Source organism: Ictidomys tridecemlineatus, unplaced genomic scaffold (assembly GCF_052094955.1).
Source record: "Ictidomys tridecemlineatus isolate mIctTri1 unplaced genomic scaffold, mIctTri1.hap1 Scaffold_50, whole genome shotgun sequence".
Lineage (NCBI taxonomy): Eukaryota > Metazoa > Chordata > Mammalia > Rodentia > Sciuridae > Ictidomys > Ictidomys tridecemlineatus.
In genome coordinates, this window is record NW_027523264.1 from 10,204 (window position 1) to 24,182 (window position 13,979).

At 42.1% G+C, this 13,979-nt stretch overlaps 1 pseudogene; it reads left to right on the forward strand.

The window, feature by feature from the left end:
• The first annotated feature begins 388 nt into the window (after positions 1-388).
• LOC144373809 (secernin-1-like) overlaps positions 389-13,979 on the forward strand; it is a 53,557-nt pseudogene continuing 39,966 nt past the window's right edge.

Genomic DNA, 13,979 nt, shown 5'->3' on the forward strand with positions numbered 1-13,979 from the left:
CTGTCCCGCGCCCGTGCTCTGGAGGAGTTCGCCGCTGCGTGGAGCGGGAGGTGGCGTCAGACCCTGTCCTGCGCGTCGCCCTTGGTGCGGCACAGGGAAGGAGTCACGCTGTAGTGTGTTTGATTCATCATTAGTGGAAGGGATTGTCCCCTTCCCGTTTCTGTTAACCAGTTCCCATCCCGCCGCAACCCTGGGGTTCTTTTCCTAGATTTTGCAAAATACCAACAAAGAAGTGTGGCGAGTCCAGTCGACAGCCCCTGACTGCCAGGCATGGCGAGCTGAGAGCGCTTCCTTGGAGGGGTTGTTCCACCAGAAGGCCTCAGAGCCTTCTGGCCAAAATGAAGGGTGTCACTCCATCAAGTGCTTCAGGTCTCTTTCTCTCCCTTTCTAGGGTGAAAAGATTTCAAAAATCGATATTAAATTATTAAAATCTGGCTGTTTAGGAATTACAACCATAGAAGAAAATAATGCAAAAGGGAAATAGAATGAGTATCTTTGAGGGGTAAGTGTCCCAACTTATTGAAAGTGTCAGAGATGAGATGTATGGATTTTTGAGATTGATGGGTAAACTGTAAATAAACTTTTAATATATGGCATTTTGCACTAAGATATTTTTGATTGTTTCATTTTAGTTACTTATGGAAATTGTGGATTACCTGGACATCTTAAGACCCAGGAACCCATTTATTAAGAATCTGCTGTCTTGAAAAATGCACTTTATGAATGCTTTGGATTAAGAAGGTGTAAACAGTGGTTTGTCATGTCTGCCACATAAGAGATAATCTGAACCAGTTCCCTCGCAATTGCCCAGATGCCAAAAACTGGCAAGAACTAGTACTTGGAGTGGTCATCCTTCAACATGAAATACAGAGCTACCTATGTACTATATCATTAATTCTTAACCGCAAATATTGAGAGCAAATGCTGTGTGTTTTTAAGAACAGTTCATAAAAAATTTCATACAATATTATGTGTTTCACCTAGTATCAAGAGTAAAATATAGGGAAAAATAGAAAGAAAAACTGAAGAAAAAGTAAATAGCTAAAAAAGTATCTATTACTAAATCAGATGAGCTGTGTTAGGTTGATTTAGGGAGATCCAGCAGTGAGCAGAGTAGGCAGAGTCCTACCTTCATGGAGCTTGAATTCTTATTTCTGTAGAGCAAGAATAGCTGAGGTAAATAAGACACATTAATTTCTGTTGTTGCTTTTTCGTTGTATTTTTAACTAATTTTGGAGTTTGATGATTTTTCCAGTTCTGTTGTTAGTGGAACTAAGTTGAAATAATCACGTTCTTGGACTGGCTTCTTCCATTCCTGCCCCTTCTGCTTCTGTTAGGGCCTTATGTGTCTTGTTGCACGGCCCTTGTCTAGAGTTGGCTTAGAGTGGAGCTCCCTTGGTAACCTGGGACTGCAAGACACCTTCTAGTATCCAGACCTGGGGAGGGGCTGGAGGGTGCCTGGGCTGGGTCTGGTTGGAGCTCCAGGTGAACCTACTCTCGGGCCTTGAACTCTGGGGTCTTTGTGGGAGGTGTCTGGCACAGAGCTGGAACTCCTGACCCTCACCGTGGTCATGTTAGAGCCTGTGTTCATTTCAGGCCAACATCTGCAGGACCAGGAGTGAGTCTTCTGTGTGTGGCATGGCTTCCTGTGTTGCCCTGTGGAGTAGGAAGAAAGAGTGTCTTCAGGGCACCCCATATGAAGCATAGACAGAATGAAACTGTGATGACAATTTAAGATCAGTTGTATAGGTTTTGAGAGTTCAGCAGGAAACTCAAGTCCATGGTGGAAGGCAGCGTGGCTTGGTAGGACAAGATGGCGAACTGGGAGACCACCCTGACACTTGTTGCTGTGTCAAATAAGAGTCCCTCAATGATGGACTGTTCTTTCCCAGTTTTTTATCTGTTTCTGTAGCATTGATGGTTCTTCCCTTTTCTCTCTCTCGACTTCTACCTTGAGTTGTCCTCGTACCCCTTCTGTTAGGCATATGTTGTATCTCGTACCACTTCTGTTAGGCATATGCTTCTTTATGACATCATTTCTGATGAATTTTTTATATGGACCCTCATGCTTTGGGTGGCACTTTACATACCATAATGCCCAGGGGTCCTCTGAGGGAGAGCAGCATAAAATGCTGCTGCCCATCTAGACTGTCGCAGCCTAGCTGAAAGAATGCCCAAACTCTTCATAAGAGAAAACAGAAGTAGTTGATGATTTAGGTCAGTTTTAACTGCAGACTAGGCTGGTATGGTGATTAATTTATTAACCTGCTGTCTGCTGTTGAGCATGAATATAGTTTTAAGTGGCCAGATAGCTGTCTCCTGTCTCAACTGGCTTCTGGAGTTTTGGGCACAGTCAACAAAGGGGCTCAGAGCAGGCGGGCTGCTGCCTTCTTGCCCTCACTTGTGGAGTGTTTTCTCCCCAGAATATTCTCCTTCCGTAATCCGTCTTGTACACCTGGTACCATTTCAGATAGCCATCGCTGTCCATGCTCAAATATTGTCAGATGAAAAGATCACTGAAAAGTATTGGGACTGTCCAAATTTAAAATAAACAAATCAGTGTATTTTCAGAAACAGTTTTTTCAGTCTGAGGCCATTTTCCATGGTGGCCCTCTTGCTTTGGACTTGGAGCTGTGTCGGGTGGACTTCAGCGTGGACTTCCATTCATCTCAAGCCTCCCACCCCTCCTCCACCCTTTCTCTCCATGCTGGGTGGGTTGCTGGGCCTCACAGAGAAGGCCTCCTGCTTTGTTGTGTGCTCTGGGCCACTTGCTGTGCCTGTTGTCCTGGGCCTCGGCCACCTGTGCTTTGGTGGCTCAACACATCAGCCCTTTTTGCATGTTGGTCTGCTCAAAGCCAGCCAAACTCTCCGTTCTCCTCTGCAGTCTTGTACTTTTATTCACTTTGGATAAGTCGTGTTTTTGCTTGTTTGTATAGGCCAGAGAGAATACAGTGGTACACTACAAATTCAATATATTCTCTGCCCAATTCAGGAAGTTTCACACACATATTCCGATTTTTGTGTGTTCCTGAGACAAAAAATAAAAATGTCCATTTTAACAGTATTGGATTCTTACTCCCCTGAAGTGGGTCAGCTGCTGTTTGTATGGGGGAGGGGGCATGTGCTGCATGCTCTGATCTGAGCCAAGCCCCGTCCCTGCTTTATAAGAGACCATTTCATTTATTTCTGTATGACAGCCTGGCTCTTGGAGGCATTTTCAAACACACCAGGCTGCTTCTTCCTTCAGATGGGCAGCAGGTAGGCTTGGGTGTGAACAGAGAGTGCTGTCTTCTCCCTTCCTCCCTGTCTCCTGCTTCTCGTGAACCTCATAGAATCTCCCATTTCCAGCTGGAGGCTTAGCCTGTGGCTGTGCTCAGTGCTCCATCTGCCTTGGCCCAGAGGCTGTGTTTTAAAACATTTTTTTTTCATTATTTGAGTGTTCTTTCTTTGAAAACCTCCTGCTGACTGTATTACTTGCTGTCACCTCCGCTAGGTTCTCTCAAGAGTACCCCTGAGAGGTTCATTTGATGTTCTTTCTTTGTGTTTCCACTACATTATTTTCTTTCATGGCTCCAATGTCCACATTAATACAGCAAACAGATCTGCTTCCAGAGCCTCTATCTGTTCTCAGTAGCATCTCTCTGCACGCACCTGCCCTTTTTAACCCTGGAGTGTTCAGACCTGCTTCTTTTCCAGTATTTCTGTTTATTCATTTCTTAAATCCTCGGTGCAGGCCATGTGCCAGATGCATGCTAAGTTAAGCATCAGGGCTGAAGTGGTGCGCCAAGTAAGGCACCGAGTTAAGTGGGAGGAGGTACACTGAACAGAACATCAAAACTGGACACACAAGTTATATTTGGTGTGCACCATGAAGGAGGCCATGGCATGGTGGGAGAGCATGTGATGAGATGCTCCTGCAGTGTCTGGAGTGCTGGGAAAGCTGATGCATAGGAAGTTCTCCATAATGGCTCCATTCTCTGTGTCCTTTCTACTCACAAGTGACATGAAGATAGCAGTGCTGGCCTCACCTTGCAGGTTGATGAAAAGTCAGAATCTCTGGTTCCTAATGCAGAATCTGCCTTGTAACTGCACCCTAGTGTCCTTGAGATTGAGAAGCACTGCCCTAGGCTGGATTCTAGCATTTTTTTGACTCTCTCCTATTATATTACTCCTGTCTAAGATATTTCACCTGTTTCTTGGATTAGTTCTTGAATTTCTTTACTAATTTAGAATTTGTATTCACCTGTTCCTGGTCGGTCTGTTGGATTCCTTTGTGCACAGTTGCCCAGTGCCTTCTTCAGGTCCTTCCTCTTGCCTGTGGTAAGCTGCATAACCAATGCAGAGTTCTCTGCTTAGCATTGAAAACTCTTCATGACTCAGTTCTGCCTCCTCTCAGGTGCACAGCATGTTTCTATGACTTCAGCAGAGCATATGTAGCACATTCATTCTTTTAAGAAATATTTTCTAAGCATAGCAAACAGTTGTTTTTAGCGATATGGACAAGTAAGCGTATTCTTATTTTTCTTAATGTTAAGTAAGAGTATTATATACTTGGTGAAACTATGAAACTTTTTAAAAGTTTATTTAGCTCTTACTTTGTTGAGTGATTTTGCTATTTTTAATTTTATGAAATACAATTGCTTAATTTTATGAATTAAAATAAGTGAATACTTGTTGTCTTTTCTTACAAATTTCTGGTTGGTTGTGATCATTAGTCTCTATTGATCTTATTGATGTCTTCAGATTTCATCATTTTCTTTTAAATTTCAAACCAATTTCTCTATCCTGTTATCCTAATCTCATAAAGATCCTAAATGTCATTGCCTTTCTAGTGCACCATGTCTTGATTTGACCACACTGACCCTGTGTTGGCTGAGTTACTACCTGTGTTCTTTGTCCCTCTGAGTACCCATGGTCTTCATCATATGGAGAAGTGGGTATCTCCTGCCATGTGATTCTGGCTCAGCCCTGAGGTTTACTGTGGTCAGTGGGACATTAGTAAAAATGACCTCTCAAACAGAGGCTTAAAGTGGGATTTGTCCTCCTGTGTTTCTACCATCATTTGCACAAGAATCTACCCAGGATTGGAGATGGTCCAGAGTGAGGACAGAGGTGAGGAGGGACAGACCCGTCTGCACCTTTTGTCCAGGATAGAGCAGATCAAACACACAGACAGAACAAAGGAGAAATCATTGTTATTTTGAGTTTTGGTATTTTGCTGTACCCTTGTAAGAAAATAGCTAAAACACAGACTGAGAACATAATATTCCAAAGGGGAAGTCATTATTTCTTTGTTAAGAATCTGAGCATCGCTGTTGATTGCTAAGCTGTACTCAGCCCTTTCCTGAGCCCAGGGCTCCTTTGTCCTCCTCCTCCTGCCTGCCCTCCATGGTTGCTCCTAGGCCACTGTTTCTTGCCAGAAGGACCACAGTAGTGGCCTCCTCGCCTGCCTTCCTGATGCTGGGTCCCTCTGTCTTCAGACAGTCCAAGCCTCAGATCATGTTGCTGCCCTGCTGAACCCCCCGAGTTTCTCTTGATCGGCTTCCTGCCTTCCTGATGCTAGGTCCCTCTGTCTTCAGACAGTCCAAGCCTCAGATCATGTTACTGCCCTGCTGAACCCCCCGAGTTTCTCTTGGTCGGCTCCCTGCCCGCCCTTCAGCTTGCTGTCTCCCTCTTGTGCTCCTGCTCTGTGCTCCTCCCGCATGGTCCTGTTACCTTCTGAAGGAGGTGAGACCAGCCAAGAGAGGTCTGGCTGGCTGCCAGCCTGTCATGGCTGGAGTGCCCTCTTCAGGCCTGCCTCTGCCCTCTCCCTCTCCACTGAGCTCTGTGGAGTCTCCCTCTCCAGTCAAAACCACATCTCCCTACTTTGTCTTCTTTCTGAATTGTAGTATCTATCATGATCTGGAGTATTTCTGTGTGCATTCTCTTCTGCCTGTTGGAATGAACAGAGTGAATGCCTGTTTTATTCTCCTGTGTTCTTAGGCCTTAGGGACTCAGTAACTATTGCTTGCATTAATGGATAACTACTTATTTTAATTTAAAACATTGTCATTTTGGTCAGTTGGTAAGTTGTATTGCTTTAACCATGTCAGCCTTTTTCATCCATGGTTGTGTGTGTGTGTGTGTGCTTGTGTGTTTGTGTGTGTGTGTGTGTGTATATGTGTGCAGAAATTTAAATATACATGAAAGATAGTTATAGGTGAAAAGGATCTGTTTTAAACCAGTACTTTTGATTATTTTATTTCTATTTTTCAAATGATGTTGACATTCCCTTTTATTGACTCTTTTTTTAAGGACATTGCATCAGATTATGTCATGTGATGGAATCTCTGAGGTCACCTTTTTACCTGTCCATAAAACTATAATTTCATCTGTGGGGTTCCTATTTCTGAAAGATTATCAATAAAAATACATATTCATTTGGAAAAAGGGGAAAATCTTTTTAGGTCTACTCTTAGTCAGTGTGTGTGTGAAGTTGCTGAGAGAAATAGACGTCACCCAGTGGACCTAGTGGGATTCACAGGGAAAAGTAATGACACCAAAGGAAATATACAGTTGGATAAAAGGAATTTGTGGGGCAAGTGATAGATTCCCTACCTGAAAGTGTTTCAGTTATATAGTGAAATAAGTAGAAAAGCAAATACACATACACACCCACTTTTTTCCATATTTGCTTCAAATCTATATTTGATTTTGTTTTAAAGAAAACAATCTACACTTTTAGGAACCCTGTGTGTCCCTCCTAAATCCAGCCAGCCCTAGGTGAGCATCCTGTGAATCTGTTCTTCAGCCACGTGGCTTGAGCACAGAGGAGGTGTGCAGATCGGCTGGTCAGGGTTTGTTCTGTAGCCATGCTTTTGAAGCACCTTCATTCTAGTTACCCTTTAAACTCAAAATTTATTGAGGATCCAAAGAGCTGTTTTTTATGTAGGTTATATCTATCAGCATTAGCTGTATTTGAAACTTAAATTGATAATTTTATATAATGTTTTAATGTAATGAGAATAATAAAACTATACATGCAAACATAAATAAAATTTTGATGAAAGAATACCTATATTATCCAATGAAGAAATAAGCGGGAATGAAAACCCAAAACCAGCACTTTTAAGTGGCTTTTTCATTCTTTGCAAATGGTTTTAAATATTGGACTTAAAGGACAGCTGCATTTCCAGCTCTGCTTCTACATATGTCCTCTGGAAAACCCTACCTTGACCTTGGGAGAGAGTGACTTTTTTGAAATATCTGAGGCCTAGGGTCCCCCAGGCCTATCCAGCTTACACTTAGCAAACTGCCCTTGTGTGTGGATGGTGCCGCACCCCTGGTGTCACTCTGCTGCACCTTCTGTGTAACACTGCCCTTTAGGTGTGTCCTGTTACATGGGGCTAATGATTCACATTCACTAGTGTATGGGCAGAATTCTATTCTGTGAGCCATTACATATTCAGTTCTCTGTTGTCTTGTTGTGACTCATTTGGAAATGTGCGCAGCTGTATAACTTCATGAAGCAGTGCTGTGCTGCTGAAAACATTCTCAAGCATCCTTTTGAACCTGTACTAGGAGTAAAGGAGAGAGAGGTGCTGCAGCCTGCTTGCTGGGGGCCAGGTTGCTGGGCCGTGGGGTGTGCATTTTCATCTTCCACTCTGTGTCATGCCTCCAACTGCCCTTGGAACTTCTGTCCATTTATGGGCTTGTAGTAGTGTGTATTGAATTTTCATTTTTCCACTAGGCCACCAGCTTTTGCTTTGTTGTCAGGTTCTGTGTGTTGTGAATTTCTGTTCTGTCTGTGTTGTAATCAGGATAGTAGTGAATGCATCTAGACTCTCTAATGTCTAATAATTATGTTCTTTAGTTCTGTTATGGAATTTTCATTGCTGATTTTTGTAGCTTCCATTTGTTGTTGGAATTCTCCATCTCTCACCCTTTTATATATATATATATATATATATATATATATATATATATATATATATATATATATATATATATATATATCTGTTTTCTCCAATATTTTAATCACAGTTATTTTAAACTCTGGGTAATTTTTCAGCCTATATTAATTATCTTTTTTTCTATAGATTACTCATCTCTTATTCTTTGCCTTTTCCTATCTAACAGTATTTTATTTGTATGTCAGATGGTGATAGATGATCACCGTGGCAGAGAAGGTTTTCCCCCTCCCTGCTTGGCCAGGCTGGTGAGGAACTGGTGCAGGTGACAGCAAGCTGGGCTGGGGTCCTTGCTGACCTTGGGAAGGCCTCTGCTTCCTGTCTGTGCTTGGCATAGTTGGGCTGGTCAGCTCTGCTCAGCTCTGAGGGCTTGCTAATTCACTTCCCTGGGAGATGTTAATGTGTGGTGCTTTTGGCCTTGATTCCTTACACATCCTGGAGTTTTGTGTTTAAAGCAAGCATTCTGGCTTAGCAGAATTCTTCTCTCACATGCCTCCAGAGGAGCCCTCAAGGTGGCTTTAGACACACCTGGCCTGGTCTCTCAGGCTTCTAAGCACAGCCCACAGTTTAGCAAAGTCCCTTAGGGAAAATGAACCTTGTTTTCAGGACCCATCACACATGCACTCTGCTCCTTAAAAGGGACACACTGACTCCTACAAACCGTGCTGGCTTTGCTCCCTTGGTAGAGTCCCTTAAGGCAGCCCAGTCACAATTCTTAGTCTGCACCTGTAGAATTAGCACGTGTGCCCAAATCAACAAATGACCCCTGAGAAGAAACCAGCAGTCACTTTGTTCCTCACTTTGAAAGAGCTCCTGCTCTGGAGTTCCAGTTCATCTCATTTTCTTGCTTTAGCAATCCCCTCGTGTTGGTAAAAATACAGTTTTCATTTTTCTCTCTCAGTTGCCAGTTGCTACAGGGGAGGTTGGTGTTGGGGCCTACTGTGCTTCACCCTGCAAAAGGCCCTTGACTTTCCTTGTTTTACTGAATGCAGCAACAAGATGAAACCTGCAACAGCAGTCTTTGTGTATTGAAGGCACATTCTGATAAATCACAGAAGATCATTGCTGACACCTTCTTGCTCTGTCCTCGCAAGGTAGCAAAAGGATGAGCCAGCTTCTGAGATCTCCTTTACAAGGGCACTAATATCCCATTCCTGAGGGCTCTGCCCCTCTATGCACTCACTGCCTAGAGGCCACCCCTGACACGTTGGAGGCTAGGATTAAATCTGGGAATCTTGGGAGGAATGCAGGCATTTGGACCATAGCTAGATGGTTGTTTATGTTCAAGTTTTAGGTGTGTTTGAAGGAGAAAATGGATTAGCATATACACCAAATATATTTGATTTATGAGACAAATAGCTTACATCTCTGTAACCATCACATCCAAGGAGAAAGACACTGATTAAAAACAGCTGCCAGTTATATCACTCCTTAGACATACTTTTCAGGGTTCACATATGATTTCCTATGTTTATTACTTGAGAATTTTGGTTCTTTATCCACTTTTGGAAGTAGGTCATCTTGAAATAATACACTGCTTTCAAGTAGATCAGTAATTTTGGTTTGCTATTATTGTATTCAAAATTTTCTCTTCTTCCCCCATTTTATTTCACCAGATGCTCACAGTTTTTCAGATAAAAACTATTTTTCCTTCTTACTGCACTATTTAGGAGACTTAGGAAGGGTTAAACAATTGCATGACAAATCCAAATCTTTGTATATTTAGAGCAGAATGAGAAATCGCTCCTAAAAACTGTGTTTCAGTAACATTCCATGACTATTGCATCAATATTGCTTTGCTCATAGGCCAGGGAAATAACTGGAATTTTAGCATTCAGGGAGTTAAAGATTGAAGTATTCTTCTCACTTTTAGAATCACTGGAAATCACAGTGCATGTGTGTGTGTGCAGGAGACTTGAGGAGTTCTGAGTCCCAAGTGCAGTGCAGTGGGAGAGTTGCTTCCTGTTCAGAGTGTGAGTCCCAGAACCTTTATCTTTTCCTTTCCATCTGGCTTATCCTCCTGTCTGAGTCCTGTCTGGTTGCTCCTCCTCACATTCCTATACCGCGTTCTCCCAAGTCCATAACAAAGAGATGCCTTTTGTTGAGTCAGTGCATGTTGGTGCTATTTAAAAACAAACATGATTGAAGAGTTTATCTCAGAAAACATGCTGGAGACACACATTTGCTAAGGGTGTGTGATCTTCAGTGAATTCTTTCTATCCTTATTTATTTTTCCTTTCACGCTCTCAAAGATCAATGAATTTAATGAAATATAACTTTGCCTCCGGTTGAAAGAGTTCTCTGGTCCTATTATTTGAACAAAAATAGTGGACCTAACAGCATTCGAGGATTGGGGAAGTGTTGGAAACCTATGGCGGTTAGTTGGAGTAAACTTTCAATTGAACAAGTGTTTAAAGAAGTAATGCTATTTATTTCAAATAGCTGCAAATATTTTTAATTTTTTTTGTATTGTCCAACTTTTTTGGAATTTTTAAATCATTTACTTTGTGTTGTTAGGGGACAAACCCAGGGCTTCACATGGTAGGCCAGGGCTGTACTGAGCCACATTTTGTTCAAGTTTTAGTTATCAATATCTATTATTTTTAACTTTTTAGTTGGAAATACATGGTTTGGGGAAATGCTCTTGCTGGCATGAAATAGAACTATTATGAATATTAAAAAAACAGACTTTTCTCAGAAGGTGCACTTCCCTCAACATTACAGTGCGCCAGAGCCAGTGACAGCGAGGTGGTGTGTGGAGGGAGCTTTTCCTTTGAGATTTTTATGGTGACACACTGACGTACTCACCAGGAGCATGACAGCTAAGGAACTGTGTGACCCTTGCGGAATTGGAATACCAGGTTGGTACAGGATTGTTTCTTTAGAGCACCTCTGAAGTCTAAAGAAAATATTGAGTCTCCACTATTCCTCTGAAGTGACCACACTAGGTTTTGCCATATTTGAAAAGTACCCTTTTCCTAATGATGACACATTTTTTGTTTTGTTTTTTTTTTGTGTAGGTTTAGCAGGTCCCTGGAGAGTAGTTTAGTTTGTTTCTTCCTAGAACTCAAACCAAAAAGTCACACAGTGGGCCATATTCAGTCCTTGGACACAGTGAAGTGGGGGCAGCAGATGGTAGGAAGGGTTGTGGGTACAAGATATAGAGTGTGCCTAAAAAAGTCCAAGTATGTCAGGAATTTAAGAAAGTAACCAATGTAAGGGAAAAATTTTATAGGAGGTCCTATATTAGAGTTCTCCTGAGAAACCACTAACATATAGATTTATTATAAGGAATTAGCTGACAGTTATGGAGGGTTAGAAGTTCCAGCTTCTGTCATTAGCAGACTACAGACCTGGAAAACCAACAGATACTTCCAGTCTAAATTCAGAGGCCTGAGAATCCACAGAGCTGGTAGTTGAAGTGTTAGTTTGAAAGTCGGCATTTTCTAAACCCAAGAAGGACTGAGTTTTTTGAGTCTGAAGACAGGAAAGGCTAGTATCCCATCTCAGGCGTCAGGTGGCCACATCAGCTCTCTCTTCTAGGCAGGCCTTCAACTCACCCCACAGGAGGGGAGCAGTCTGCTCACTGGTCCACCGATTCAGAACCACCCTCACTGACATGCCCAGAGCAATGTTTGACCAGTACCTGAGCACCCCTGGCCCAACCAGATTAACACATGAAATTAAGTAAAACAGCTCCCTTGGAGCTGAGTGTGAGCCAGCAATGAACTGTTGAATTTACTTTTAAAGATGTGACACTGGAACGAATGAACACTGTTCTGGATATCAACACTAAAATAAACCTACTTGTTCATTAATTCAGTCAGTAAGTATTTATCGATCCTCACTTTTTGCAGGGTCCTTTGCTAACTGCTAAAAATCTAATGGTCATTGTTATGTAGGTGGCTCCTCCTTCCCCAGTTCCTTGGTTCCTTAGTTAATTACAGTTGTGATGGACCTTGATGGCTGTTCTAGCAGTACAGATGTTGACATCCTTTCCTGGTAGCTTTAGAGAAGTATGTCGCAAAGACCTGCCTGGTAAGTGACACCTGGGTTGAGCTCCAGGGAGTGGAGAAGAGGGGTGAACACTGTAGCAGGGAGCAGACAGCTGGGCAGGTTCTACATGTCAAGGGCTCTGTGCCCAGAGCCAGGAGCTCTCCAAGGAGGTGAGTGCGCTCACCAAGAGCTGATGGCTGGTCCTGTCCTAGAAGACAGAGACGCAGGGTTTTGACTCAGTGTGTTACTAGGAGCAGATGGCACCTTCCGTGGAAATGAGCTGGTCTAAGAGCATTGGAACCTCCAGGTACCAACTGGAAAGAAGACATCCCATTAACAAGTTTTTTTTCTAAATGAATTGCTCAGTGGTATACAAATTAAGGATAGCGTCAGTCCCTGAATTCTGACTCAGCTGACTTCTTGCTGCTCCACAGTGAGCTGCAGGTTTTGTTTTTTCAGAGACAGATTAACAGTAGTAATTTATCAGTTTTATTTGCATTCAGTGAAATTGACTCTCTGTGGAATACACTTCTGTAAGTTTGACAGATACACAGTCCTGAATCCTCCCCAGTGATGATACACAGCAGCTGTCACCCCCACATTCCCATTTGCTTCTCTTTTGTAGAACCCTGCCCTCATGTCAACCTTTGTAACCTCTGACCTGTCCTTATAATTTTGTTTGTCTAAGTGTCATACAAATGCAGTCTTATATGCAGTCTTCTGAATCTGGGTCCTTTCATTTACAGAATGCATTTAAGATTCATCCACGTTGTGTGAGGCACTGAATTTTTTCCTTTAATGGCAGAGTGGCCTTCTTTTGTCTGGATACTTAGTTTGTTTGCCCATTCACCAGTAGAAGAAAATCTGGGTTGTTCCCAGTTTGGAGGATTATAAATAAAGATACTATTAACACTTATGTACATTTGTATGTGTGCGTGTGCGTGTGTGTGTGTGTGTGTGTGTGTGTGTGGCTGCGAGTTTCAGTTAGTAATACCAGGAAGAGGGGATTGTTGGGCCCTGAAAGGTGCATGTTAGGAAGCTCCGACCTCACAAGTGATTGTGCAGGTAGAGGTGACTGTGTGCATGTTCTGTAGTGGCCCAGACCCTTGCTGTTTTCAGGATTCATTCTGTTCAGAGAGTCTATGGTATCTCCTGGTAGTTTTGATTTGAATTTTCCTAATTATAAATTTCCCTAATTAATTAATAATGTTGAACATTTTTATGTTTAAAGATATAACATTGGAATGAATAAGCACTGTTCTGGATATCAAGTATAAAATAAACCTAATCTGCCTCTGAAAAACCAAACCTTCAGCTCACTGTGTAGCAAAGAGTCAGCCTCCTCAGAACTCAGGGGAGGGACACTGTCCTTAATTTGTGTAGCACTGAGCATTTTATGACACTCCTGTATCTTTTCTGAAGTGTGTGTTTCAGTCTTCTTCCTATTTAAAAAAAAATAGTTTTTTATTATTGCTTGAGGGCTCTTCATGTATTCTGAATATAAGTCTTTATTCTGAAATATATTCTGTCAGTCTTTTGTTTGACTTTTTATTCTTGTATCAGTGTCTGAAAGTTAATTTTGATACAGATAAAAGTTTTCAATTTATTTTTCTTTTGTGGATCCTACTTTTTGGTAGGGTCTGAAAACTGTTTTCCTAACTCAAAATCACAAAAAAAGATCTTCCTAGGTGCTTTATAGTTCAACACTGAAGCTTGTGATCCATTTTGAGCTTATTTTTGTATGAAGGGTGAGATATGGGTCCAGGTTCATCTTTTTTTTGCATCTGGACATCCAGTTGTTATCATTTGTTCAGCATCATTTGTGGAAAAAACTTCTCCTTATTCAATTGACTCCCTTTGCAGCTTCATATAACATTAGCTTCCTATGTTAATGCTGACCTGTTTCTACAGTCTCTGTGTGTGTCTATAGCAAATGCCAGGCTGTCTTGATCACACTAGCTTTATCGTACACCTCAAAAATGGGTAGTATACATTCGTCAACTTTGGTCCTCTTTGTCAATAATTTTTATCATT